Source organism: Columba livia, chromosome 3, assembly GCF_036013475.1.
Source record: "Columba livia isolate bColLiv1 breed racing homer chromosome 3, bColLiv1.pat.W.v2, whole genome shotgun sequence".
NCBI lineage: Eukaryota > Metazoa > Chordata > Aves > Columbiformes > Columbidae > Columba > Columba livia.
In genome coordinates this window covers 98172611-98199515 of record NC_088604.1, presented here as the reverse complement: position 1 = coordinate 98199515, position 26905 = coordinate 98172611, and the positions used below count along the sequence as shown (strand labels likewise).

At 50.0% G+C, this 26905-nt stretch overlaps 1 protein-coding gene across 7 annotated transcripts in view; it reads right to left on the bottom strand.

The window, feature by feature from the left end:
- Positions 1 to 26905, bottom strand: part of KCNK2 (potassium two pore domain channel subfamily K member 2) — a 198605-nt gene that overhangs the window by 154582 nt on the left and 17118 nt on the right. The window contains exon 2 of one of the 7 annotated variants that reach the window (XM_065058446.1): positions 22429 to 23096. The exons of the other annotated variants lie outside the window; for them this stretch is intronic. The gene's annotated coding sequence lies outside the window, so the exon portion shown is untranslated. The remainder of the gene's footprint in view (positions 1 to 22428; positions 23097 to 26905) is intronic. 7 annotated transcript variants of the gene reach the window in all.

Below are 26905 nucleotides of genomic sequence, written 5' to 3'. Positions count from 1 at the left end.
CTTCTTCACCCCGCCACACCTCAGTCCCTCTCGTCTTGCCTTCTTGCCTTCTCCTCGTTTGCCCTACTCCCACACCAGTCATTCTCTCCTGCTCCGGTACCTTCGCCACTCAACCCATCCCTTTGCACCAGATCCCACCACCCCAGCCCCATCTTGCTGCTGTCGTGATTGCAAATTGCAAGGATACGAAGGCACAGAACACTTGAGCTGTTGGAGGTACAGCCCCGCTCCATGGTGGTGGGCAGGCGCATTGCACGGGCAGGATGTAGCAGACATTGCGGGGATGGCGTGGGGTGACAACATCGCCCTAGGGAGCTCAGGGTGCCAGGAGTTTGGCTCACCCTATCCAACCAGCCATGCAAGGCTAAGGGCTGGAAGAAGCCCTTCTGGGCTGCTGGTCCTCTGCTGAAATCCACCATTCCTGCCTGGGTGGACACATGCCCAGCAGAGCCTCTGGTGCCCTGGGCTCGTCCTGGAGGGATATTCGCCAGGAGCAGCTGGTGCTGCCTGAGCTGCTACCTCCTCTGCCCCTTTCCAGGCTGGAGCCTGGGCAGCCCAGCCCTGCCTGCAAAGCAGCGCGTAGCCAAAAAGCCACCTGTGTAGGGTTAGGGGATTCTAGGCACTGAGGCAGGTTGGGGGCTGGCATGTGTGCCCGGGACCCCCCACAGGGCAGAGACACGGCTGCCTACCCCTGCCCTCTCTGCCTCAGGAGGTCCGCAAGAATGCTCCACTCCCCATGTTGCTGAGGCACATGGGAGCGCAGCATCTTCCATCTGCAGGCGCTGTCCTGCGGGTGCTGGTGGCCCAGGAGCTGCCAAGCCTCCAGGCCACTCCTGCTGGGGGACATGCCCAGGGGCCCCATCACCCCACGACTCTTCCCGGGCGGCAAGAGGGGACAGGGGTGCCGAGACCCCCATCCCACGGGTCTGCTGGGCTGGCCAGGGCAGGACCAATGCACTTTTCTGCTTGGCTTTTCCCTTACGATACACCACCTTGTGTCGCGGGCTGCAGTGCTGGCTGTTTGAAAGGTGGAGAGATGAAGAAGAGGAGACTGCAGATGACGACAGAAACAGCAATGGAGATCGATGTCGTGGTGGTGGTAGAGGAGATGGACATTGATATACAGACGGATGAAGAGATGGACGTTGATATACAGAGGGATGAGGAGATGGACGTTGATGTGCGGGGGGATGAAGAAATGGACATTGATATAGAGAGGGAGGAAGAGATGGAAGTTGACGGATAGCTACATTACTGTGGATGTTGGGTGGGGTGGGTTGGGTGGGGTGGAGTGGGCAGGGATGGGGTGGGAGGTGGGATGGGGTGGGCTGGGATGGGGTGGGAGGTGGGATGGGGCGGGATGGGATGGGGTGGGGTGGGATGGGGTGGGATGGGGGGGGGGCCTTACTGGGGGGAGATTTGTCGTTTGTTATATTTAGTTGGGATTTGTTCTGTAAATATATATATTTATGTTTTCTCAGACCTGAGCTCTCTGTCTTTTTCTTGTATTTGCTGGATTGTGGTTGCCACTTGCTCTGGGTTCCCGGGACTGGAGGCAGCTGGGGGTGCTGGCATGGCCACGTGGGGGGCAGGGGGTCCCTGTGCACAGAAGGGGTCCCACTTGCAGAGGTCAGGGCACTGGGCACCAGTGGGGTTCATGGGCTGCTGGAGAGTCATGTCCCCAACAGCAAAGCTGCCACCAGCAACAACTGAGCTCTGATGTGACCAAGCCCTGCACTGATGCTATCAAAGCAAATAGAGAAGGACCCATGGGCAACGGGTCTGTTGGAGGTCGCACAGTGGTCATGAAATGCTTGAGTTTTCTATTCTTGGAGAAGTTAAAAGAGTGGTCAGCAGAACCGCTACTTTGGACTTGTGAAGGGCAGACTTTGACCTGTTCAGAAGCCTGGTTGGCAGAGTCCCTTGAGAGGCAGACCCGAAAGACAAAGGATTCCAGGAAGGATGGTCTCTCTTCAAGAACGTCACCTTTGAGGCGCAGGAGCAGGCTGTCCCCATGTGCCCAAAGGCGAGCTTGCGAGGAAAAAGACCCGCCTGGCCAAATACAGAGCTGCGGCTGCAAGTCAGGAATAAAAGGAGAATTTATAAGCTCTGGAAGGAGAGGCAGGCCGCTCAAGAGGAATACAAGAACGCTGCAAGGTTATGCAGGGAGAAAATTAGAAGGGTCAAAGCCCAACTAGAGCTGAGCCTGGCCACCGCTCCGAAAGGCAACACAAAATGTTGCTAGAAATCTGTCAGCAACAAAAGGAGGGCTAAGGAGAATTTCCATCCCCTGATGCATGTGGGGGGAAACATAGGGACAGAAGATGAGGGAAAGGCTGAGGTACTAAATGCCTTCTTTGCCTCAGACTTTAACAGTCAGAAGAGTTGTGCTTCAGGTACCCAGCCCCCTGAGCTGGAAGAAAAGGATGGGGAGCAGAACGAAGCTCCAATAATTCAAGGAGAAATGGTTAGCCACCTGATACGCCACTTAAACACCCACAAGTCTATAGTGTCAGATGAGATACATCCAAGGGTGCTGAGGGAGCTGAAGAAGGTGATCACTAAGCCACTTTCCATTGTCTATCAGCAACCCTTGTGTGATGCCCATCTACAAGAAGGGCTGGAAGGAGGATGCGGGGAATTACAGGCCAGTCAGTCTGACCCCTGTGCCAGGCAAGGTCATGGAGCAGATCATCCTGAGCGCCATCGCACAGCACATACAGGACAAACAAGCCATCAGGCCCAGCGAACAGGGGTTTATGAAAGGCGGGTCTTGCTTGACCAACCTGATCTCCTTCTACGACAAGGTGACCCACCTCGTAGACGAGGGAAAGCCTGTGGATGGTGTGTACTTAGGCTTTGACACCCTATCCCACAGCGTTCTCCTGGAGAAGCTGGCAGCTCAAGACCCGGATGGCTGCACTCTCCGATGGATCAAGAACTGGCTGGATGGCCGGGCCCAAAGAGTTGTGGTGAACAGAGCCAAATCCAGTTGGTGGCTGGTCATGAGTGGTGTTCCCCAAGACTCAGTGTTGGAGCCAGTTCTGTTTAATCTCTTTATCAATGATCTGGACCAGGGGACTGAGTGAACACTTGGTAAGTCCCCAAGTCCTTCAGTTTAAAGCCCACCTCACCAAGTCGGCCAGCCTGCTGCCAAATATTCCCTTGCTTCTTCCAGACACGTGGATCACATCCCTCCGTGACAGGTTATAGTCCTCAAGGAATGCCACATTGTCATAAAAGCCAAAACCTTCAGGATGTCACCAGCCACAAAGCCACGAGTTAATGTGCATTATACATCTATTTCTGGCTGCCCCCTTTCCTCCCGCTGGTAGAATGATGGGAAAGATGACTTGGGCACCAGCGATATTCACTTGTGGCCCCGGGGCTTGATATCTTCCTTGATTCTACCCAGGTTCCAATTGCGGTGTCATTCATGCCTACACAGAAGGGTAACCATGCTCTACAGATGCAGAGTGAGATCAGAGAGTGGAAAGGGATGCCCAGCTGAGCTAAACTTCAGCTACTGCCTGAACCAGCTGGAGAAAAACCTTTCTGAGGGGTGAGGATGGCTGCCAGGCGTGACAGGATGGTTGGGAAGAACCTCTTAAGGCAACATGGGAGTATAAGTGGTTGGGATTAGGAATTTGGTGGAGGGGGCAGATTAGTACACCCATAACTACCATTAAGGGGTTTCGTCCCCATCCCCTGCTGCCCAGCCCGCACTGGAGTGCCCGCGTCACAGAGGTGTGATGTCAGCGCCCGTGTTCCACCTGCAACGCTGGTCCCTGGCAACGGGCACAACACAGCCCCTTCTTCACCCCGCTGCACCTCAGTCCCTCTCGTCTTGCCTTCTTGCCTTCTCCTCGTTTGCCCTACTCCCACACCAGTCATTCTCTCCTTCTCCGGTACCTTCGCCACTCAACCCATCCCTTTGCACCAGATCCCACCACCCCAGCCCCATCTTGCTGCTGTCGTGATTGCAAATTGCAAGGATACGAAGGCACAGAACACTTGAGCTGTTGGAGGTACAGCCCCGCTCCATGGTGGTGGGCAGACGCATTGCACGGGCAGGATGTAGCAGACATTGCGGGGATGGCATGGGGTGACAACATCGCCCTAGGGAGCTCAGGGTGCCAGGAGTTTGGCTCACCCTATCCAACCAGCCATGCAAGGCTAAGGGCTGGAAGAAGCCCTTCTGGGCTGCTGGTCCTCTGCTGAAATCCACCATTCCTGCCTGGGTGGACACATGCCCAGCAGAGCCTCTGGTGCCCTGGGCTCGTCCTGGAGGGATATTCGCCAGGAGCAGCTGGTGCTGCCTGAGCTGCTACCTCCTCTGCCCCTTTCCAGGCTGGAGCCTGGGCAGCCCAGCCCTGCCTGCAAAGCAGCGCGTAGCCAAAAAGCCACCTGTGTAGGGTTAGGGGATTCTAGGCACTGAGGCAGGTTGGGGGCTGGCATGTGTGCCCGGGACCCCCCACAGGGCAGAGACACGGCTGCCTACCCCTGCCCTCTCTGCTCCAGGAGGTCCGCAAGAATGCTCCACTCCCCATGTTGCTGAGGCACATGGGAGCGCAGCATCTTCCATCTGCAGGCGCTGTCCTGCGGGTGCTGGTGGCCCAGGAGCTGCCAAGCCTCCAGGCCACTCCTGCTGGGGGACATGCCCAGGGGCCCCATCACCCCACGACTCTTCCCGGGCGGCAAGAGGGGACAGGGGTGCCGAGACCCCCATCCCACGGGTCTGCTGGGCTGGCCAGGGCAGGACCAATGCACTTTTCTGCTTGGCTTTTCCCTTACGATACACCACCTTGTGTCGCGGGCTGCAGTGCTGGCTGTTTGAAAGGTGGAGAGATGAAGAAGAGGAGACTGCAGATGACGACAGAAACAGCAATGGAGATCGATGTCGTGGTGGTGGTAGAGGAGATGGACATTGATATACAGACGGATGAAGAGATGGACGTTGATATACAGAGGGATGAGGAGATGGACGTTGATGCACAGAGGGATGAGGAGATGGACGTTGATGTGCGGGGGGATGAAGAAATGGACATTGATATAGAGAGGGAGGAAGAGATGGAAGTTGACGGATAGCTACATTACTGTGGATGTTGGGTGGGGTGGGTTGGGTGGGGTGGAGTGGGCAGGGATGGGGTGGGAGGTGGGATGGGGTGGGCTGGGATGGGGTGGGAGGTGGGATGGGGCGGGATGGGATGGGGTGGGGTGGGATGGGGTGGGATGGGGGGGGGGCCTTACTGGGGGGAGATTTGTCGTTTGTTATATTTAGTTGGGATTTGTTCTGTAAATATATATATTTATGTTTTCTCAGACCTGAGCTCTCTGTCTTTTTCTTGTATTTGCTGGATTGTGGTTGCCACTTGCTCTGGGTTCCCGGGACTGGAGGCAGCTGGGGGTGCTGGCATGGCCACGTGGGGGGCAGGGGGTCCCTGTGCACAGAAGGGGTCCCACTTGCAGAGGTCAGGGCACTGGGCACCAGTGGGGTTCATGGGCTGCTGGAGAGTCATGTCCCCAACAGCAAAGCTGCCACCAGCAACAACTGAGCTCTGATGTGACCAAGCCCTGCACTGATGCTATCAAAGCAAATAGAGAAGGACCCATGGGCAACGGGTCTGTTGGAGGTCGCACAGTGGTCATGAAATGCTTGAGTTTTCTATTCTTGGAGAAGTTAAAAGAGTGGTCAGCAGAACCGCTACTTTGGACTTGTGAAGGGCAGACTTTGACCTGTTCAGAAGCCTGGTTGGCAGAGTCCCTTGAGAGGCAGACCCGAAAGACAAAGGATTCCAGGAAGGATGGTCTCTCTTCAAGAACGTCACCTTTGAGGCGCAGGAGCAGGCTGTCCCCATGTGCCCAAAGGCGAGCTTGCGAGGAAAAAGACCCGCCTGGCCAAATACAGAGCTGCGGCTGCAAGTCAGGAATAAAAGGAGAATTTATAAGCTCTGGAAGGAGAGGCAGGCCGCTCAAGAGGAATACAAGAACGCTGCAAGGTTATGCAGGGAGAAAATTAGAAGGGTCAAAGCCCAACTAGAGCTGAGCCTGGCCACCGCTCCGAAAGGCAACACAAAATGTTGCTAGAAATCTGTCAGCAACAAAAGGAGGGCTAAGGAGAATTTCCATCCCCTGATGCATGTGGGGGGAAACATAGGGACAGAAGATGAGGGAAAGGCTGAGGTACTAAATGCCTTCTTTGCCTCAGACTTTAACAGTCAGAAGAGTTGTGCTTCAGGTACCCAGCCCCCTGAGCTGGAAGAAAAGGATGGGGAGCAGAACGAAGCTCCAATAATTCAAGGAGAAATGGTTAGCCACCTGATACGCCACTTAAACACCCACAAGTCTATAGTGTCAGATGAGATACATCCAAGGGTGCTGAGGGAGCTGAAGAAGGTGATCACTAAGCCACTTTCCATTGTCTATCAGCAACCCTTGTGTGATGCCCATCTACAAGAAGGGCTGGAAGGAGGATGCGGGGAATTACAGGCCAGTCAGTCTGACCCCTGTGCCAGGCAAGGTCATGGAGCAGATCATCCTGAGCGCCATCGCACAGCACATACAGGACAAACAAGCCATCAGGCCCAGCGAACAGGGGTTTATGAAAGGCGGGTCTTGCTTGACCAACCTGATCTCCTTCTACGACAAGGTGACCCACCTCGTAGACGAGGGAAAGCCTGTGGATGGTGTGTACTTAGGCTTTGACACCCTATCCCACAGCGTTCTCCTGGAGAAGCTGGCAGCTCAAGACCCGGATGGCTGCACTCTCCGATGGATCAAGAACTGGCTGGATGGCCGGGCCCAAAGAGTTGTGGTGAACAGAGCCAAATCCAGTTGGTGGCTGGTCATGAGTGGTGTTCCCCAAGACTCAGTGTTGGAGCCAGTTCTGTTTAATCTCTTTATCAATGATCTGGACCAGGGGACTGAGTGAACACTTGGTAAGTCCCCAAGTCCTTCAGTTTAAAGCCCACCTCACCAAGTCGGCCAGCCTGCTGCCAAATATTCCCTTGCTTCTTCCAGACACGTGGATCACATCCCTCCGTGACAGGTTATAGTCCTCAAGGAATGCCACATTGTCATAAAAGCCAAAACCTTCAGGATGTCACCAGCCACAAAGCCACGAGTTAATGTGCATTATACATCTATTTCTGGCTGCCCCCTTTCCTCCCGCTGGTAGAATGATGGGAAAGATGACTTGGGCACCAGCGATATTCACTTGTGGCCCCGGGGCTTGATATCTTCCTTGATTCTACCCAGGTTCCAATTGCGGTGTCATTCATGCCTACACAGAAGGGTAACCATGCTCTACAGATGCAGAGTGAGATCAGAGAGTGGAAAGGGATGCCCAGCTGAGCTAAACTTCAGCTACTGCCTGAACCAGCTGGAGAAAAACCTTTCTGAGGGGTGAGGATGGCTGCCAGGCGTGACAGGATGGTTGGGAAGAACCTCTTAAGGCAACATGGGAGTATAAGTGGTTGGGATTAGGAATTTGGTGGAGGGGGCAGATTAGTACACCCATAACTACCATTAAGGGGTTTCGTCCCCATCCCCTGCTGCCCAGCCCGCACTGGAGTGCCCGCGTCACAGAGGTGTGATGTCAGCGCCCGTGTTCCACCTGCAACGCTGGTCCCTGGCAACGGGCACAACACAGCCCCTTCTTCACCCCGCTGCACCTCAGTCCCTCTCGTCTTGCCTTCTTGCCTTCTCCTCGTTTGCCCTACTCCCACACCAGTCATTCTCTCCTTCTCCGGTACCTTCGCCACTCAACCCATCCCTTTGCACCAGATCCCACCACCCCAGCCCCATCTTGCTGCTGTCGTGATTGCAAATTGCAAGGATACGAAGGCACAGAACACTTGAGCTGTTGGAGGTACAGCCCCGCTCCATGGTGGTGGGCAGGCGCATTGCACGGGCAGGATGTAGCAGACATTGCGGGGATGGCATGGGGTGACAACATCGCCCTAGGGAGCTCAGGGTGCCAGGAGTTTGGCACACCCTATCCAACCAGCCATGCAAGGCTAAGGGCTGGAAGAAGCCCTTCTGGGCTGCTGGTCCTCTGCTGAAATCCACCATTCCTGCCTGGGTGGACACATGCCCAGCAGAGCCTCTGGTGCCCTGGGCTCGTCCTGGAGGGATATTCGCCAGGAGCAGCTGGTGCTGCCTGAGCTGCTACCTCCTCTGCCCCTTTCCAGGCTGGAGCCTGGGCAGCCCAGCCCTGCCTGCAAAGCAGCGCGTAGCCAAAAAGCCACCTGTGTAGGGTTAGGGGATTCTAGGCACTGAGGCAGGTTGGGGGCTGGCATGTGTGCCCGGGACCCCCCACAGGGCAGAGACACGGCTGCCTACCCCTGCCCTCTCTGCCTCAGGAGGTCCGCAAGAATGCTCCACTCCCCATGTTGCTGAGGCACATGGGAGCGCAGCATCTTCCATCTGCAGGCGCTGTCCTGCGGGTGCTGGTGGCCCAGGAGCTGCCAAGCCTCCAGGCCACTCCTGCTGGGGGACATGCCCAGGGGCCCCATCACCCCACGACTCTTCCCGGGCGGCAAGAGGGGACAGGGGTGCCGAGACCCCCATCCCACGGGTCTGCTGGGCTGGCCAGGGCAGGACCAATGCACTTTTCTGCTTGGCTTTTCCCTTACGATACACCACCTTGTGTCGCGGGCTGCAGTGCTGGCTGTTTGAAAGGTGGAGAGATGAAGAAGAGGAGACTGCAGATGACGACAGAAACAGCAATGGAGATCGATGTCGTGGTGGTGGTAGAGGAGATGGACATTGATATACAGACGGATGAAGAGATGGACGTTGATATACAGAGGGATGAGGAGATGGACGTTGATGTACAGAGGGATGAGGAGATGGACGTTGATGTGCGGGGGGATGAAGAAATGGACATTGATATAGAGAGGGAGGAAGAGATGGAAGTTGACGGATAGCTACATTACTGTGGATGTTGGGTGGGGTGGGTTGGGTGGGGTGGAGTGGGCAGGGATGGGGTGGGAGGTGGGATGGGGTGGGCTGGGATGGGGTGGGAGGTGGGATGGGGCGGGATGGGATGGGGTGGGGTGGGATGGGGTGGGATGGGGGGGGGGCCTTACTGGGGGGAGATTTGTCGTTTGTTATATTTAGTTGGGATTTGTTCTGTAAATATATATATTTATGTTTTCTCAGACCTGAGCTCTCTGTCTTTTTCTTGTATTTGCTGGATTGTGGTTGCCACTTGCTCTGGGTTCCCGGGACTGGAGGCAGCTGGGGGTGCTGGCATGGCCACGTGGGGGGCAGGGGGTCCCTGTGCACAGAAGGGGTCCCACTTGCAGAGGTCAGGGCACTGGGCACCAGTGGGGTTCATGGGCTGCTGGAGAGTCATGTCCCCAACAGCAAAGCTGCCACCAGCAACAACTGAGCTCTGATGTGACCAAGCCCTGCACTGATGCTATCAAAGCAAATAGAGAAGGACCCATGGGCAACGGGTCTGTTGGAGGTCGCACAGTGGTCATGAAATGCTTGAGTTTTCTATTCTTGGAGAAGTTAAAAGAGTGGTCAGCAGAACCGCTACTTTGGACTTGTGAAGGGCAGACTTTGACCTGTTCAGAAGCCTGGTTGGCAGAGTCCCTTGAGAGGCAGACCCGAAAGACAAAGGATTCCAGGAAGGATGGTCTCTCTTCAAGAACGTCACCTTTGAGGCGCAGGAGCAGGCTGTCCCCATGTGCCCAAAGGCGAGCTTGCGAGGAAAAAGACCCGCCTGGCCGAATACAGAGCTGCGGCTGCAAGTCAGGAATAAAAGGAGAATTTATAAGCTCTGGAAGGAGAGGCAGGCCGCTCAAGAGGAATACAAGAACGCTGCAAGGTTATGCAGGGAGAAAATTAGAAGGGTCAAAGCCCAACTAGAGCTGAGCCTGGCCACCGCTCCGAAAGGCAACACAAAATGTTGCTAGAAATCTGTCAGCAACAAAAGGAGGGCTAAGGAGAATTTCCATCCCCTGATGCATGTGGGGGGAAACATAGGGACAGAAGATGAGGGAAAGGCTGAGGTACTAAATGCCTTCTTTGCCTCAGACTTTAACAGTCAGAAGAGTTGTGCTTCAGGTACCCAGCCCCCTGAGCTGGAAGAAAAGGATGGGGAGCAGAACGAAGCTCCAATAATTCAAGGAGAAATGGTTAGCCACCTGATACGCCACTTAAACACCCACAAGTCTATAGTGTCAGATGAGATACATCCAAGGGTGCTGAGGGAGCTGAAGAAGGTGATCACTAAGCCACTTTCCATTGTCTATCAGCAACCCTTGTGTGATGCCCATCTACAAGAAGGGCTGGAAGGAGGATGCGGGGAATTACAGGCCAGTCAGTCTGACCCCTGTGCCAGGCAAGGTCATGGAGCAGATCATCCTGAGCGCCATCGCACAGCACATACAGGACAAACAAGCCATCAGGCCCAGCAAACAGGGGTTTATGAAAGGCGGGTCTTGCTTGACCAACCTGATCTCCTTCTACGACAAGGTGACCCACCTCGTAGACGAGGGAAAGCCTGTGGATGGTGTGTACTTAGGCTTTGACACCCTATCCCACAGCGTTCTCCTGGAGAAGCTGGCAGCTCAAGACCCGGATGGCTGCACTCTCCGATGGATCAAGAACTGGCTGGATGGCCGGGCCCAAAGAGTTGTGGTGAACAGAGCCAAATCCAGTTGGTGGCTGGTCATGAGTGGTGTTCCCCAAGACTCAGTGTTGGAGCCAGTTCTGTTTAATCTCTTTATCAATGATCTGGACCAGGGGACTGAGTGAACACTTGGTAAGTCCCCAAGTCCTTCAGTTTAAAGCCCACCTCACCAAGTCGGCCAGCCTGCTGCCAAATATTCCCTTGCTTCTTCCAGACACGTGGATCACATCCCTCCGTGACAGGTTATAGTCCTCAAGGAATGCCACATTGTCATAAAAGCCAAAACCTTCAGGATGTCACCAGCCACAAAGCCACGAGTTAATGTGCATTATACATCTATTTCTGGCTGCCCCCTTTCCTCCCGCTGGTAGAATGATGGGAAAGATGACTTGGGCACCAGCGATATTCACTTGTGGCCCCGGGGCTTGATATCTTCCTTGATTCTACCCAGGTTCCACTTGCGGTGTCATTCATGCCTACACGGAAGGGTAACCATGCTCTACAGATGCAGAGTGAGATCAGAGAGTGGAAAGGGATGCCCAGCTGAGCTAAACTTCAGCTACTGCCTGAACCAGCTGGAGAAAAGCCTTTCTGAGGGGTGAGGATGGCTGCCAGGCGTGACAGGATGGTTGGGAAGAACCTCTTAAGGCAACATGGGAGTATAAGTGGTTGGGATTAGGAATTTGGTGGAGGGGGCAGATTAGTACACCCATAACCACCATTAAGGGGTTTCGTCCCCATCCCCTGCTGCCCAGCCCGCACTGGAGTGCCCGCGTCACAGAGGTGTGATGTCAGCGCCCGTGTTCCACCTGCAACGCTGGTCCCTGGCAACGGGCACAACACAGCCCCTTCTTCACCCCGCCACACCTCAGTCCCTCTCGTCTTGCCTTCTTGCCTTCTCCTCGTTTGCCCTACTCCCACACCAGTCATTCTCTCCTGCTCCGGTACCTTCGCCACTCAACCCATCCCTTTGCACCAGATCCCACCACCCCAGCCCCATCTTGCTGCTGTCGTGATTGCAAATTGCAAGGATACGAAGGCACAGAACACTTGAGCTGTTGGAGGTACAGCCCCGCTCCATGGTGGTGGGCAGGCGCATTGCACGGGCAGGATGTAGCAGACATTGCGGGGATGGCGTGGGGTGACAACATCGCCCTAGGGAGCTCAGGGTGCCAGGAGTTTGGCTCACCCTATCCAACCAGCCATGCAAGGCTAAGGGCTGGAAGAAGCCCTTCTGGGCTGCTGGTCCTCTGCTGAAATCCACCATTCCTGCCTGGGTGGACACATGCCCAGCAGAGCCTCTGGTGCCCTGGGCTCGTCCTGGAGGGATATTCGCCAGGAGCAGCTGGTGCTGCCTGAGCTGCTACCTCCTCTGCCCCTTTCCAGGCTGGAGCCTGGGCAGCCCAGCCCTGCCTGCAAAGCAGCGCGTAGCCAAAAAGCCACCTGTGTAGGGTTAGGGGATTCTAGGCACTGAGGCAGGTTGGGGGCTGGCATGTGTGCCCGGGACCCCCCACAGGGCAGAGACACGGCTGCCTACCCCTGCCCTCTCTGCTCCAGGAGGTCCGCAAGAATGCTCCACTCCCCATGTTGCTGAGGCACATGGGAGCGCAGCATCTTCCATCTGCAGGCGCTGTCCTGCGGGTGCTGGTGGCCCAGGAGCTGCCAAGCCTCCAGGCCACTCCTGCTGGGGGACATGCCCAGGGGCCCCATCACCCCACGACTCTTCCCGGGCGGCAAGAGGGGACAGGGGTGCCAAGACCCCCATCCCACGGGTCTGCTGGGCTGGCCAGGGCAGGACCAATGCACTTTTCTGCTTGGCTTTTCCCTTACGATACACCACCTTGTGTCGCGGGCTGCAGTGCTGGCTGTTTGAAAGGTGGAGAGATGAAGAAGAGGAGACTGCAGATGACGACAGAAACAGCAATGGAGATCGATGTCGTGGTGGTGGTAGAGGAGATGGACATTGATATACAGACGGATGAAGAGATGGACGTTGATATACAGAGGGATGAGGAGATGGACGTTGATGCACAGAGGGATGAGGAGATGGACGTTGATGTGCGGGGGGATGAAGAAATGGACATTGATATAGAGAGGGAGGAAGAGATGGAAGTTGACGGATAGCTACATTACTGTGGATGTTGGGTGGGGTGGGTTGGGTGGGGTGGAGTGGGCAGGGATGGGGTGGGAGGTGGGATGGGGTGGGCTGGGATGGGGTGGGAGGTGGGATGGGGCGGGATGGGATGGGGTGGGGTGGGATGGGGTGGGATGGGGGGGGGGCCTTACTGGGGGGAGATTTGTCGTTTGTTATATTTAGTTGGGATTTGTTCTGTAAATATATATATTTATGTTTTCTCAGACCTGAGCTCTCTGTCTTTTTCTTGTATTTGCTGGATTGTGGTTGCCACTTGCTCTGGGTTCCCGGGACTGGAGGCAGCTGGGGGTGCTGGCATGGCCACGTGGGGGGCAGGGGGTCCCTGTGCACAGAAGGGGTCCCACTTGCAGAGGTCAGGGCACTGGGCACCAGTGGGGTTCATGGGCTGCTGGAGAGTCATGTCCCCAACAGCAAAGCTGCCACCAGCAACAACTGAGCTCTGATGTGACCAAGCCCTGCACTGATGCTATCAAAGCAAATAGAGAAGGACCCATGGGCAACGGGTCTGTTGGAGGTCGCACAGTGGTCATGAAATGCTTGAGTTTTCTATTCTTGGAGAAGTTAAAAGAGTGGTCAGCAGAACCGCTACTTTGGACTTGTGAAGGGCAGACTTTGACCTGTTCAGAAGCCTGGTTGGCAGAGTCCCTTGAGAGGCAGACCCGAAAGACAAAGGATTCCAGGAAGGATGGTCTCTCTTCAAGAACGTCACCTTTGAGGCGCAGGAGCAGGCTGTCCCCATGTGCCCAAAGGCGAGCTTGCGAGGAAAAAGACCCGCCTGGCCAAATACAGAGCTGCGGCTGCAAGTCAGGAATAAAAGGAGAATTTATAAGCTCTGGAAGGAGAGGCAGGCCGCTCAAGAGGAATACAAGAACGCTGCAAGGTTATGCAGGGAGAAAATTAGAAGGGTCAAAGCCCAACTAGAGCTGAGCCTGGCCACCGCTCCGAAAGGCAACACAAAATGTTGCTAGAAATCTGTCAGCAACAAAAGGAGGGCTAAGGAGAATTTCCATCCCCTGATGCATGTGGGGGGAAACATAGGGACAGAAGATGAGGGAAAGGCTGAGGTACTAAATGCCTTCTTTGCCTCAGACTTTAACAGTCAGAAGAGTTGTGCTTCAGGTACCCAGCCCCCTGAGCTGGAAGAAAAGGATGGGGAGCAGAACGAAGCTCCAATAATTCAAGGAGAAATGGTTAGCCACCTGATACGCCACTTAAACACCCACAAGTCTATAGTGTCAGATGAGATACATCCAAGGGTGCTGAGGGAGCTGAAGAAGGTGATCACTAAGCCACTTTCCATTGTCTATCAGCAACCCTTGTGTGATGCCCATCTACAAGAAGGGCTGGAAGGAGGATGCGGGGAATTACAGGCCAGTCAGTCTGACCCCTGTGCCAGGCAAGGTCATGGAGCAGATCATCCTGAGCGCCATCGCACAGCACATACAGGACAAACAAGCCATCAGGCCCAGCGAACAGGGGTTTATGAAAGGCGGGTCTTGCTTGACCAACCTGATCTCCTTCTACGACAAGGTGACCCACCTCGTAGACGAGGGAAAGCCTGTGGATGGTGTGTACTTAGGCTTTGACACCCTATCCCACAGCGTTCTCCTGGAGAAGCTGGCAGCTCAAGACCCGGATGGCTGCACTCTCCGATGGATCAAGAACTGGCTGGATGGCCGGGCCCAAAGAGTTGTGGTGAACAGAGCCAAATCCAGTTGGTGGCTGGTCATGAGTGGTGTTCCCCAAGACTCAGTGTTGGAGCCAGTTCTGTTTAATCTCTTTATCAATGATCTGGACCAGGGGACTGAGTGAACACTTGGTAAGTCCCCAAGTCCTTCAGTTTAAAGCCCACCTCACCAAGTCGGCCAGCCTGCTGCCAAATATTCCCTTGCTTCTTCCAGACACGTGGATCACATCCCTCCGTGACAGGTTATAGTCCTCAAGGAATGCCACATTGTCATAAAAGCCAAAACCTTCAGGATGTCACCAGCCACAAAGCCACGAGTTAATGTGCATTATACATCTATTTCTGGCTGCCCCCTTTCCTCCCGCTGGTAGAATGATGGGAAAGATGACTTGGGCACCAGCGATATTCACTTGTGGCCCCGGGGCTTGATATCTTCCTTGATTCTACCCAGGTTCCACTTGCGGTGTCATTCATGCCTACACAGAAGGGTAACCATGCTCTACAGATGCAGAGTGAGATCAGAGAGTGGAAAGGGATGCCCAGCTGAGATAAACTTCAGCTACTGCCTGAACCAGCTGGAGAAAAACCTTTCTGAGGGGTGAGGATGGCTGCCAGGCGTGACAGGATGGTTGGGAAGAACCTCTTAAGGCAACATGGGAGTATAAGTGGTTGGGATTAGGAATTTGGTGGAGGGGGCAGATTAGTACACCCATAACTACCATTAAGGGGTTTCGTCCCCATCCCCTGCTGCCCAGCCCGCACTGGAGTGCCCGCGTCACAGAGGTGTGATGTCAGCGCCCGTGTTCCACCTGCAACGCTGGTCCCTGGCAACGGGCACAACACAGCCCCTTCTTCACCCCGCTGCACCTCAGTCCCTCTCGTCTTGCCTTCTTGCCTTCTCCTCGTTTGCCCTACTCCCACACCAGTCATTCTCTCCTTCTCCGGTACCTTCGCCACTCAACCCATCCCTTTGCACCAGATCCCACCACCCCAGCCCCATCTTGCTGCTGTCGTGATTGCAAATTGCAAGGATACGAAGGCACAGAACACTTGAGCTGTTGGAGGTACAGCCCCGCTCCATGGTGGTGGGCAGACGCATTGCACGGGCAGGATGTAGCAGACATTGCGGGGATGGCATGGGGTGACAACATCGCCCTAGGGAGCTCAGGGTGCCAGGAGTTTGGCTCACCCTATCCAACCAGCCATGCAAGGCTAAGGGCTGGAAGAAGCCCTTCTGGGCTGCTGGTCCTCTGCTGAAATCCACCATTCCTGCCTGGGTGGACACATGCCCAGCAGAGCCTCTGGTGCCCTGGGCTCGTCCTGGAGGGATATTCGCCAGGAGCAGCTGGTGCTGCCTGAGCTGCTACCTCCTCTGCCCCTTTCCAGGCTGGAGCCTGGGCAGCCCAGCCCTGCCTGCAAAGCAGCGCGTAGCCAAAAAGCCACCTGTGTAGGGTTAGGGGATTCTAGGCACTGAGGCAGGTTGGGGGCTGGCATGTGTGCCCGGGACCCCCCACAGGGCAGAGACACGGCTGCCTACCCCTGCCCTCTCTGCTCCAGGAGGTCCGCAAGAATGCTCCACTCCCCATGTTGCTGAGGCACATGGGAGCGCAGCATCTTCCATCTGCAGGCGCTGTCCTGCGGGTGCTGGTGGCCCAGGAGCTGCCAAGCCTCCAGGCCACTCCTGCTGGGGGACATGCCCAGGGGCCCCATCACCCCACGACTCTTCCCGGGCGGCAAGAGGGGACAGGGGTGCCGAGACCCCCATCCCACGGGTCTGCTGGGCTGGCCAGGGCAGGACCAATGCACTTTTCTGCTTGGCTTTTCCCTTACGATACACCACCTTGTGTCGCGGGCTGCAGTGCTGGCTGTTTGAAAGGTGGAGAGATGAAGAAGAGGAGACTGCAGATGACGACAGAAACAGCAATGGAGATCGATGTCGTGGTGGTGGTAGAGGAGATGGACATTGATATACAGACGGATGAAGAGATGGACGTTGATATACAGAGGGATGAGGAGATGGACGTTGATGCACAGAGGGATGAGGAGATGGACGTTGATGTGCGGGGGGATGAAGAAATGGACATTGATATAGAGAGGGAGGAAGAGATGGAAGTTGACGGATAGCTACATTACTGTGGATGTTGGGTGGGGTGGGTTGGGTGGGGTGGAGTGGGCAGGGATGGGGTGGGAGGTGGGATGGGGTGGGCTGGGATGGGGTGGGAGGTGGGATGGGGCGGGATGGGATGGGGTGGGGTGGGATGGGGTGGGATGGGGGGGGGGCCTTACTGGGGGGAGATTTGTCGTTTGTTATATTTAGTTGGGATTTGTTCTGTAAATATATATATTTATGTTTTCTCAGACCTGAGCTCTCTGTCTTTTTCTTGTATTTGCTGGATTGTGGTTGCCACTTGCTCTGGGTTCCCGGGACTGGAGGCAGCTGGGGGTGCTGGCATGGCCACGTGGGGGGCAGGGGGTCCCTGTGCACAGAAGGGGTCCCACTTGCAGAGGTCAGGGCACTGGGCACCAGTGGGGTTCATGGGCTGCTGGAGAGTCATGTCCCCAACAGCAAAGCTGCCACCAGCAACAACTGAGCTCTGATGTGACCAAGCCCTGCACTGATGCTATCAAAGCAAATAGAGAAGGACCCATGGGCAACGGGTCTGTTGGAGGTCGCACAGTGGTCATGAAATGCTTGAGTTTTCTATTCTTGGAGAAGTTAAAAGAGTGGTCAGCAGAACCGCTACTTTGGACTTGTGAAGGGCAGACTTTGACCTGTTCAGAAGCCTGGTTGGCAGAGTCCCTTGAGAGGCAGACCCGAAAGACAAAGGATTCCAGGAAGGATGGTCTCTCTTCAAGAACGTCACCTTTGAGGCGCAGGAGCAGGCTGTCCCCATGTGCCCAAAGGCGAGCTTGCGAGGAAAAAGACCCGCCTGGCCAAATACAGAGCTGCGGCTGCAAGTCAGGAATAAAAGGAGAATTTATAAGCTCTGGAAGGAGAGGCAGGCCGCTCAAGAGGAATACAAGAACGCTGCAAGGTTATGCAGGGAGAAAATTAGAAGGGTCAAAGCCCAACTAGAGCTGAGCCTGGCCACCGCTCCGAAAGGCAACACAAAATGTTGCTAGAAATCTGTCAGCAACAAAAGGAGGGCTAAGGAGAATTTCCATCCCCTGATGCATGTGGGGGGAAACATAGGGACAGAAGATGAGGGAAAGGCTGAGGTACTAAATGCCTTCTTTGCCTCAGACTTTAACAGTCAGAAGAGTTGTGCTTCAGGTACCCAGCCCCCTGAGCTGGAAGAAAAGGATGGGGAGCAGAACGAAGCTCCAATAATTCAAGGAGAAATGGTTAGCCACCTGATACGCCACTTAAACACCCACAAGTCTATAGTGTCAGATGAGATACATCCAAGGGTGCTGAGGGAGCTGAAGAAGGTGATCACTAAGCCACTTTCCATTGTCTATCAGCAACCCTTGTGTGATGCCCATCTACAAGAAGGGCTGGAAGGAGGATGCGGGGAATTACAGGCCAGTCAGTCTGACCCCTGTGCCAGGCAAGGTCATGGAGCAGATCATCCTGAGCGCCATCGCACAGCACATACAGGACAAACAAGCCATCAGGCCCAGCGAACAGGGGTTTATGAAAGGCGGGTCTTGCTTGACCAACCTGATCTCCTTCTACGACAAGGTGACCCACCTCGTAGACGAGGGAAAGCCTGTGGATGGTGTGTACTTAGGCTTTGACACCCTATCCCACAGCGTTCTCCTGGAGAAGCTGGCAGCTCAAGACCCGGATGGCTGCACTCTCCGATGGATCAAGAACTGGCTGGATGGCCGGGCCCAAAGAGTTGTGGTGAACAGAGCCAAATCCAGTTGGTGGCTGGTCATGAGTGGTGTTCCCCAAGACTCAGTGTTGGAGCCAGTTCTGTTTAATCTCTTTATCAATGATCTGGACCAGGGGACTGAGTGAACACTTGGTAAGTCCCCAAGTCCTTCAGTTTAAAGCCCACCTCACCAAGTCGGCCAGCCTGCTGCCAAATATTCCCTTGCTTCTTCCAGACACGTGGATCACATCCCTCCGTGACAGGTTATAGTCCTCAAGGAATGCCACATTGTCATAAAAGCCAAAACCTTCAGGATGTCACCAGCCACAAAGCCACGAGTTAATGTGCATTATACATCTATTTCTGGCTGCCCCCTTTCCTCCCGCTGGTAGAATGATGGGAAAGATGACTTGGGCACCAGTGATATTCACTTGTGGCCCCGGGGCTTGATATCTTCCTTGATTCTACCCAGGTTCCACTTGCGGTGTCATTCATGCCTACACAGAAGGGTAACCATGCTCTACAGATGCAGAGTGAGATCAGAGAGTGGAAAGGGATGCCCAGCTGAGATAAACTTCAGCTACTGCCTGAACCAGCTGGAGAAAAACCTTTCTGAGGGGTGAGGATGGCTGCCAGGCGTGACAGGATGGTTGGGAAGAACCTCTTAAGGCAACATGGGAGTATAAGTGGTTGGGATTAGGAATTTGGTGGAGGGGGCAGATTAGTACACCCATAACTACCATTAAGGGGTTTCGTCCCCATCCCCTGCTGCCCAGCCCGCACTGGAGTGCCCGCGTCACAGAGGTGTGATGTCAGCGCCCGTGTTGGTGGCTGGTCATGAGTGGTGTTCCCCAGGGCTCAGTATTGGGGCTAGTTCTGTTTAATCTCTTTATCAATGATCTGGACCAGTGTATTTAGTGCACCCTTAGTAACCTTGCAGATGACACCAAATTGGGTGGAAGTGTTGATCAAATTATCTTTTCTTTGATAAAATAATGCAAATCTCATTTGCAGTGCAATATTATGTGCTCTTAACTGTGATATCATGTCTGTCACAATCTTCATCCTGCAGTCATTGAATGTTCTATGAACTGAAAAATATTTCAGCAGGTAGATCTCATATTAATTTACATTTTGTCCTCAGAGTTTATTTGCTTCCTGTCATTTCCCATCCCTCTTCTCCCCAGCCCCATTCCCAAAAATGTTTTTTCAGGATCTCTGTAGTCTCTGCTGTAGCAGGCACTTATTTCAGATGGCCCACAAGACTTCAGTCTCAGATAAGACAATTTTAGATTAAAAAATGATTGAGGCATATTTTTCTTTAATTCCATATTTTAACTATTATCTGTAATTTTTTTTCCTGTGCTGATTGCAATTTGCAGTTGTAACATATTCCCCAAAAAGCCTGAATTATTCATTTCAACAGCATTCAAGAATACTCTTAAACCCTCAAAATGGCTTTATCTTTGTCTCCTTTTCCATTAAAAACTCCATTAATCAATTCCTATTTTCTTTTTTTGATGGAATGTCAGAGCGTGAAAATAGAGACAATTTTGAATGGTGTACCAAAACCACATCTCTCACTTACAGGCAATGTAAGTGCATGTGTAGTATAGTACATGCATAGTAATCTGTGGTTTTGATCATAGTAGCAATATATGCCTAACCTTGGAATAGACCCTGAAAGTATTTTCCCTGATGTATCAGAGAAAGGTTTACTGTGCTATACTAGCTGATAGAAGACAACACAAGAAAACATTTAAAGTTTTAAATGCCTTTTTGGTCTTCTACAACCAGACATAAACCCATTGACGTTTTGTAAAAAATAAAACTAATTGCTCAAATTGCCCTTCTCTGAAGAAGGTAATAAACGACTTTCCTGTTTACAAAGTTCAACAAAGTTCAATTGTTTGTCTCACACCTCAAGTATGGAAAGCTACCAAAAAGGAAGAGCAGGAAACACTTGCTTGTCCTTTTTCACATCATAGGACTATTAACACCAGCCGGTTACTATAAATGCCAGGCTAAAGACATCCACTTACTTCCTCACATAGAGTAACTGGCCTCAGTTCCCAGCATCTGAGAAAATGGGCCAACTCCAAACACGGCCCAGGTTCAAAGCCAGTGCACAGGGACAAAGGTGGCCCAAGGGCAGGGCAGGTTGCCCACACAGGCTGCGAGCTCCTTCGGGCTCAGCATCCAGACACATGGCAAAGCTGCTCACTCATCCCATGAGCACTCTTAGTCCATTCCAGAGAGAAAAAAAATATAAATTAAAAACAAAACAACAACAACCATAAATAAATAAATAAATAAATAAAAACACAGTAATCAGTCCTCAGCATCTTCCTAACGCATCTTTCACTTGCACCTGAAGGTCAGTTCTTTTCCTGCTTCAAGACCAAGTCAAACAGATGAGTTCCAGGCATTGCTGGAGTTGATTTTAACTAAACTCTCTGTCTGTTCTGAAACAGATCGAGGAGCGCTCACACACTGCCGTGCAGTGAATCAGCTTTTAGTAAGCTGTTGTTTGCTACCTCTTATCTTCTAGCTATCAGTCCTCATGTCAGACACAATTCCTGAAAATAGTCCTATAGGTAGGCTATAAACCCTCTAATCCATGAAAGGTATTATAGTCAAATTTAGCATTTCAGCATGCAAGTTCTAAATGAGGTCAGATAAATAAACCAGCAGTTCGCTCTTTGAATCTGTGTCTGTCTTTATTTAAACACCAAATGTTTGACTTATTTAGATAAAGACATCAAATTCCTTGACCTGTGAAGCTGTAACTTTCAAAAAAATGTAACGTTTTATACATTCATAATACTAGATATGCCATTTATAGGGATAAAGAAAAAATACAAGATGAAAGAGTGACATCATTATTCAAAATGTTAAAGGTATTTTTCTTACAAAATATTATCAGATTAATCAATGGCAAAACAGAACTTTAGAAAATTTCCATATACAGCTCTTAGGAGTTAGAAATATAAACTATTTTTCTAAATAAATGTTCATATCCTTTCAAAGGGTATATATTCTTTACATTCCTCATGGAAACTGTATTCTTTACAGGTTCCATAATGCCTCTCTTTTGAATCTCATATCATTTTGCCAGGGTAGTACTGACTCTGTTCTATTCTCCAGATACAAATACTAGGGCAAAATAAGGTACCCTGTGTCGTAGCTGGAAGAATTAGGGATAAAACTGTTCCTGCTCTGTACTTCAGTCCCTGAATTACACATCAGCTACAGAAAAGTCATGCAATGCCTACGAAGTGTTAATAACTGCTGGAAGGTAAAAGTTTAAATGTATGTACATTCAACAGCATCACAGGCATAACTGTACTAGTGGCACCACTGATTTCAAGTATGATTAAAATATTTGAGCTGATGATTTTGTTTTCATCCAAGAAATGGGAAGGAAAAAAAAAATCCACAGGAACTGAATTGAGGATTTTAGATGCAAAATTGTGTTTTTAAAGACATAGACATCTATGTACACACGTTGGCACAAAAAGTATTGTTATACAATAGGAACATCATACTGCACTGACCTACACTGACACACAACCACAGCTGCAGTGAAAGTAAAATGTGACAAAACTCAAAACTGAAGAGAAAATCTTCTTGTCACTGAGTGTGACAAGAACTTGCAAGATCAAAATTAATTTAGGCATTTATGTGACAATTTTTTATGTAGAAGAACACCTAGAATTATGTACTTGTTATAAAGACATTAAACAATTTCTAGCAATTCTTAATAAAATTTCTCTTGGTTAATACTTAAGATGAGGACTTACACAAAAAGTGTGAAAAGGTGGCAGGACTAAGGAGGAATATGAAGAAATACCACACAAATGCAATAACAGAATCAGAAAGGGTAAGAAGCAAAAAGAGTTTTAAAAGCAATGATTAAAAAAAAAAAAAAAAAAAAAAAAAGTAACCAAGAAAAGGTTCTATTAATACTTCAAAATTAAGAGAAAAACAAAGGAAAGTACAGATTCATTACTTCACAAACAAAGAGCAAACAGCAGATGACTCAGAAAAGGTTGAAGCCTAAGGTAATAAGGTAGACTATGCAATTAACATAGGTTCAGTTTTAACACAGTCTTACCTTGCTGCTAAGCTGGAGTTTCCCCCAGGAATAAGACGCCCCATGTCTCCATGGAAAATCTGTGTAACTGTGAGGTAACTATACTGGCAGTCACAAAGTTGATGTTAGAATAACCTTTATGCTAGAGCCATAAAATGCCTGGGAAGGAAAACTGAACCATTACGGCCTTTTTACAGGGAGCAGCATGACATACAGTTATATTTGGGTTTTAGGGGAAAGGATAGAAGTATCACAACAACTTGTGTTTCTAAGAAAAGCACTCTCGCCTTGAATGATATTGGATCAGTCTTAGAAATGGCCTCTTAGCCAACAGCTAGGAGAAGGAATGAGTGTTCACAAAAACAACTGCCAACTTGGAGGAGAGAACAGAGCACGAAAAGGGAGAAATTTGGGACACCAGCAATCCTGTTCTGTCCTGTTTTAGTCTGGCGCAGCAGCTTTCAGCTGTTTACTGCATTCATTTTTTCTTATAAGATCATCTTCCTCCAAAGAACACAGAACCAGTCCTTCCTTAAGCAGCTGATCTCTTCATCCATGCTTGCACACTGCCAACCTCAGCCTAGCCAAGGACGGATTTTAAGAGCTGGATTCTGTTCCTCCTGGATGAGCAGAATCAGATGGATGCTGTCTGCAGCTAGATCTGCAGTAACTCACTCTGCCCAACAGGTCTGTAGAGACAGGATTAATTCAAAGACTGTGAGACTGTGTCACTGGAAAGAGACGGCATAACTCAATATCCCTAGCATGAAAATGGAGTTATTTACTGTCACTTTTCAGAAAACAACTAGAACTTTTTCAATTACATGAGAGCACACTTCAGTTTTAGAAAATATGGGTGCTTTTGTATACTTGAGGCAGATGGATAGCTGCTGTGTCTTAGAAAAACACAGGGCTGCATGTCAGAAAAACAATATGCCATAAGTTAATATTTAAATATTTATATATCAAATAGGTGACACCAGACACCCAAACATCTTGCACATGTTGTTTGCATTAGGTTAAGCTGTTTTGCTTGATGATGGGAATGTGACATTAGGAAATTATAGCGATGAGTCTGAGCGCCATCCGCAGAGCATCTCTGGAGCAAGACTGGCACCATACGTAGCTCATGTCCTTGCCACCCACTCAGCATTTCTGCCATAAGGCTCAAATCTACTTTGGTGTCATAAAGAGGTGAGAAATCTTACCCAAGAAATATCAACACATAAATAAGCTGAATCAAGAGCTAGTCTAATAGTTACATTTCTCTTTCGGTGCTGCAGGCAGTGCATTCCAGATGGTGTGTGCACTGTCAACATCTCTGAATGCCTTCATCTGAAGGAAGGCAAAAGCTCCGTAGAACTTTGGAAAGACCAAGACTGGTGGTTCTTTCAATAACATTATTTAGAAAACACAAGCCTGCAAGTTGCCTATTATTAAATATAATTATTGTATTACACTACAGATGCACCTCAGCTTTTCTAATGATTTCAGAACAGTGAGGAACAAAATTGCTTCTGTTTCCCATGGAGTACATATGACAGGCTTAACAGTCTGAAGGATAAATAAGAACTGAGCTGCTATATCCATACTAGCATTTAGTATCCATGAAAATCAAAATTTTCTCCATTGCACTTAAACAGAGGGCATTAGATATTTTCTGATCATAATCTGAAATATAATATAATCTTTGCCCAGAAGGTAAAAGGAGTAAACAGAAATATTTACAGTCATTTCTGTACAAAGTATAGAGAATCACTGCAAAAAGGTGTATCTGCTTAAATCTGTGCCCAAACTACTCAAAAGGATTAGGTACTACGAAGTTGCTGTGAGCTGTATTGTTCTTCCATGGACTTACAAACAACTGGGTTTTTGCGGATATTTGGTTTCCATAAATAGATAGCTGAAAACATGGATTTCCTTCTACAGTGAGATATTGCTGACTGGTATCCTTGAGGAAGATAAGAATTTATTCTTCTCCAATTCACCAGGTGAGAAAAGAGTCATATCAAAAATAGGTCCTGTTCCTCCTTACTCCTGTCATGTTAGTTCCAGTCAAAAAAAAGTTTTCTTATGAGGATACAGAGATGTCCTCCTACTCCTGTGCCACACAAACATACTTTTATACATTTCAAAGACAGCAACAGTCAGACTGGATGGGAAGGAAGAAATACAGATGAAGATGAATTCAAGAGAGAACTCCATCTCTACTGCATGGACTGCAGTGACTTGGAAGAGCAAGCTGAACACAGGGCAGGAAAACTGCAGAAGCTTTCCTGCCCTTTGTCTAACCCAGAGCCTTTGTAAGCTAAGATGGTTGAAGTTGTCCTAGGGAGAGTGGGGGGATATGTTGAGAGGGCAATGTAAGTAACCAAACTCAACTCAGATTTTCTTGCCACCACCTATTATCAGTAGCAGTTATTCCGGACTCAGCCTCAAACACTAACTTTTGCAACAGAAATAAATATTATTTCCCACATTACTGGAAAGCTTTGCAGCAGCTCTGTCACAACACAAGAAACAAGAGAAAAACTGATCTCCAGCTTCGTTTAGCCTACACATTCACCCTGATGTGGAAATTACATCTATCTGAGCCTCCTTCTCACCAGTCTGTCATTTTACATATTGTTTCTGCATTTTATCCAAATGTTGCCAGATAACCAAAAAAAAAAAAAAAATCATCACACATATTCCTAAATCCATTTGAAGGCACTGAATGTAACAATGTGATAAAACGGTACCTATTACATTAAAAATCCAAGCACCTAAAAGCATGAAAATGAATAATTAAGAACATCAATCTGCTGCCCACAATATAGCCACATTATGCCTTTTTCATCACAATGCCATTTGCTGTCACATTTTGATTGTTTTTAAAATATGTAATTTTATTTTGTTGATGTCAGTAGCTAAATGTGTTCACTGAAAATAGTGGGATCTGGATGGAAGGTGCATAGAAACAGAAAAAAATAAAAGAAACATTACTCAGCTTTTAGAAACAGGTTGCATTGAATTTTGCTGCTTGGCTTTTACTGCTGTCTTATGGGAAATGAAAGACAGGAGGCATATGAACTTGAACCCATAACTCAATGGAGTTCTAACAGAACCACAGAAAGTAAGGCCAAAACACAAAGACCATCAAATGCAGGATGGTCATTTAGTCCAGAGACAGGACTGCCATCCTGTCCTAACAGCTGCTCCATGAAAGACTTTCTGAACTTGCAAACAAATTAGCAACTCCACCACTAAATCACAGCATTTTCCAGCAAGTTTCTATTGCATCTAAGTGATCAAGTTATGTTTTTAGGAAGAGGGAATGAATAATCTGTTATTATTTTACTCCAAGTCATCCGAAATAGAAAACTTAATCTGACCTCTTTAATGTAAGGAAGTTATATTTCAACCAGATAAACCTGAAGATTTTGGCATAAAACCTATATAAAACAGTTAGAATAAGCGCTCGTATGAATATTTATGATGCAACATCAGTTATCCTTGCACTCTTTCTTTAAATGAACAAGAGACATTTCATAGCACTAAACATGGAAAACACATTTCAAAGCTGCATCCGCAAGTCTTAATTTTATGTTCTCATATGGAGGAATTGGGCCCCAATCTGAAACTACGCTCTTCTCCAAGCCCACGGGGACTGTGCCGTTCATTTCACCCTTGTTAGAATGTCATCCATATATCTATTAAACACAGACACTGAAACATCGGGGCTGAATTTTTCGGGTTTTCCCTTGCACAGCCCTTTTTATTAGTTTCTGTTTAAGCAGAACCCTTCACAGAACTGAGAGCCTGCTCATGTCATTGGAACCATCATTCTGAAGGGAGACACAAGCACAGCTTTGAAAGGATTCAGGTAGTTTGTGGATGAATACATGAGGGAGATGAAATCTAAAGATGGATTTTACAAGTTGAAAGAGAATAGATCAAATTGAATTATTCATCCAGCTCCAAACATTGATTAAATCCATAGCTGGTGGCTGAGGACTCAAGCCAACACAGATTTACAACTAAATAAAATTTAGTACCAGAAATTGTTCCATCAGTTGCATTTGCAGAGCAGGCTGCAGCTTCCCCTTCTCTCATTTTTGAGATACACTCAGTCAATATCTTATTATCTTGCTTACAGAAGGAAGGGAGAGAAGAGGACTGACTTACATTTTTTCTGATCTGTGGTTCAAAGACAATAGGTGTCTTTCTGCTTTTACAAAGAGAGATTTATCTTTTTTTGTTGATAAAAGAAGTATATAAATTCAGGAAGTATTTAGATCTATGTTTTTAAGATAATATTAACTAACAATCAATGAACATGAATAGCTTGTTCGAATTTTTGAAGCTGTGATAGAAGCAGGCAGAAGCTACTTTCTGTCTTTAAGTTGGCCACATCTGAATAGTTGCTGTTTGCAACTGTGAAGCTTTAGGTTGTGCCCACTGTAGGAAGCAAAACATCTGGCTTGGTCAGTCAATAGTCTAATGTGATTCAGAAAGT